The 2,997-nt window shown below is 39.8% G+C and overlaps 2 protein-coding genes across 3 annotated transcripts in view; one reads left to right on the forward strand and one right to left on the reverse strand.

Annotated features, from left to right (window-relative positions):
* Positions 1-2,997, forward strand: part of LOC117956335 (endonuclease V-like) — a 72,983-nt gene that overhangs the window by 27,626 nt on the left and 42,360 nt on the right. The gene's annotated exons all lie outside the window — the stretch shown is intronic.
* Positions 1-2,997, reverse strand: part of LOC117956277 (excitatory amino acid transporter 3-like) — a 381,877-nt gene that overhangs the window by 26,078 nt on the left and 352,802 nt on the right. The gene's annotated exons all lie outside the window — the stretch shown is intronic.

Below are 2,997 nucleotides of genomic sequence, written 5' to 3' on the forward strand. Positions count from 1 at the left end.
TAGGATATACTGGATTGGTCTCTTTATTGTGGATGTGTCCTTCCTGTATATTTTTTTTGTAATTTATAAAACTGGGCTTTCTGTATATAGGTTCTGTATGGAACGCACCAGGAAGAACAGCAGCTTGACCGTGGCGCTGTAACATGACGTATTAGGAACAGTAACGGTAGCGAGTAGTAGGAAAGACTCAAAATCATAGTTAGGCTGCGCGCTGACTGTGTGCGTCCGACTGTCCGGCAACAACGAAGGTCTTTCTATTTATTTTGAATGGGGGCGGTGCGTTTAGGCTGCGACGGGGTTAGTCGCATTGCATACAAGTCTAGTCTAAAAATGGCTTAGCATCTTAAAAAAGAAGAAGTAAAAAGTAAAAATTGAGAATTGAATCGTGCCCTTAGAAAAATGTAATTGAATTGAGGATTTGGAGAATCGGGACACCCCTGTTCATCCCACCATTCAGTAAGAACACAGAGACTAAACACAAGACTCAGAGAGGAAGCTTAAAAGGTGTCTTTAAAGGTCCAGTGTGTGTCCTTTTTCATGAATATTTACCAACACCATCAATTCCAAGAATTCCTCTTGGCTTGAAATTTTACATTTGCATCACATGAACTTGGGTAGACGCTCCATATTCATGCGTCCTCTTGAAATACATTAGCCTATAAGGGACATATAGGACATAATGCTCCGCCTTTTGAGTTTTCGTTGTCAGAAGATAAACTCACAGATGCTGCTAATCTGCTAATGGGTATCGTAGCTTCCCCGCCTTGGCAAGTTTGAAGTAGGAAACATGGAGAACTCGTATTCCAATTCTGAAATTTCAGGAACATGAGTCTTCTTTGCCCAGAAAAATAAAAATAATATTAAAAGAGCAAGAGAACTGCGTGTTGTGAGAGAGCTGATTGCAATATATGATCTCAGTGCTAGATGGGAACACATAGTTATGCCAACCTTTTCAAGAAGCTGATTGAAGGAATTAAGGAGGGAGGCAACAAGTCAACCACCGCTGGTAAACTTTAAAAAAAATTGTATTTTGCACGGCTACATGTAAACGGGAATATAAGCATGGCTTATAAGCTTATGGCTTATATTATATTCATTAGCCAAGTGAACAATTTAGTCGGAATTATTATTGTCTTTATCAGAATAAGAGCAAAACACTTGAATATTAAGTGCATGTAAACAAAGTCAGTGTAACTAATGTAACCTAATGGGGCAATTGTGCAACCTCAATGTTTGCGTGTGTGCTACTGACAGGCTCAGATTGTTACTAAAAGTGTCTAACAACCTAATTGATCATGAGGTGTGCTTCTTGTGGAGGCACACGAGCAATAATAATGTGCTGTATATGTACAGATTATTATTACTCAGTGTTGCTTTTTATTCAATTTGAATACATTTATTTACTTTGCAAGAACTTTGTGACGTTCTTATATTTTATCCATAAATGTCTGAAAAAGGTCTAAAAGTCTTGAATTTGACTTAAACTAAAAGCTGCAGAAACCCTGATAATGGTCCGGTCAGTCATGTGGAGAACTGCTCAGCTTTGTCATCTGGGTTGGCGTCAGAATGGACACAGCTGTCAAACACAAGGCCTGCAGAAAAACATCAGCATCGAGAGTCTAATAAAATATACTATTTATTGGTTTTGCTTGGTTTTCCAAATCTGACACTGTGGGCCCCCTTTCAGACTTAAACTATAGAAACCCAAAAACCTCCTTCCCTCCTTTTGGTAATAAAAATCGCTTAATTTAGCTACTTTCGTAATTTGAACAGCCCTCAAGAGCTGTGTATCACAGCCACTGCTGCAGCTGTTGGGTGGTTAACGAGTCAAACCAGCAGCCAAACTACAATAACTAACTTTTAGTTGTTGTCAGAACGCTGGCATGCCTTTTCACTTTCATCCCAGTCAGTATCTTTGCTTCACACCGGATTAAAATGACTGCAAAGTTGTTGCGCAGCAGAACGTTTTACTGATTGTGCATTGAATCAAAACCTCTGTGAAAACACTGATACTGACTTTATCAACGACATTTCATGCTCAGACCTTCATAAGGTTGTTCATGTATTGTTTGTGTATGTTGTACCTGTGCTGTTAGTCCATATGAAATGTTTTACTTGAAGGTGTGGCGACAAAACGTCTGTAATAAAGGGATTGAAAGTGTGCAGGATTTATTTATTTATCTAAATTAAATTATCAATAAAATAGAATGAAATATATATTTGAGAAACATGACAAATGATAAACGCGTAAATTTGACTTATTATTTCAGCACTCCTTATACTACAGAAGGGCGTGTTTCATCCCTCAATATCATTGTTAATACCATCTACCATCTGCCATCAATACCTCAACCATTTCTTACATTTCTGTGTATTAGAGTCTGTGGAAGGTACAAAGTATGTTTTAGATTAACACAGCGAGACAGGTATTACTAAAAGTGTCAGTGCTCAGTAATCATGACTTGCATAGGTAAATTGATCTACTGCTTCATCATGGTGTCACAAGAGCGGGCTGTTCATGTTTCTAGGTGCAAATTAACCCTTCGCTCTTCTGTTTCTCTTTCCTCTCTTCTCCCCTTCTAATAAGATCCTCTGTTTGTGTCCTGACTGAAACAAACCCCTCCTTCCACAGCTTGAGAAATTGAGAGAGAGAAAGATGAAAGGTAAAGATGACATCATGGTTGGATTCTGCAGTGAAGGCTCATGTGTGAAAGAAAGCACTGCAGCACAATCTCAAACCACAGTGGAAAAGCTCAGTCACACACATGTATACACTAATTCACGCCCCGTCTTAGCCGTGCTCCATCACCTTATTGAATTCTCACACTCCTGTGTCCCACGGTTCACCTGCATATGATGGCAAGTAGAAGGCGAGCCGACACCTGCCTGGATTCATCCTCTGCTTGCTCTACTCTCTCCGGTCGCTGTGACAACAACAGAGTGACAGGCAAAGGTCAGAGAGAGGAAGGATTGCATTAGTGGCCACTCCCCCCCCCC

This window comes from Etheostoma cragini, chromosome 2 (assembly GCF_013103735.1).
Source record: "Etheostoma cragini isolate CJK2018 chromosome 2, CSU_Ecrag_1.0, whole genome shotgun sequence".
Lineage (NCBI taxonomy): Eukaryota > Metazoa > Chordata > Actinopteri > Perciformes > Percidae > Etheostoma > Etheostoma cragini.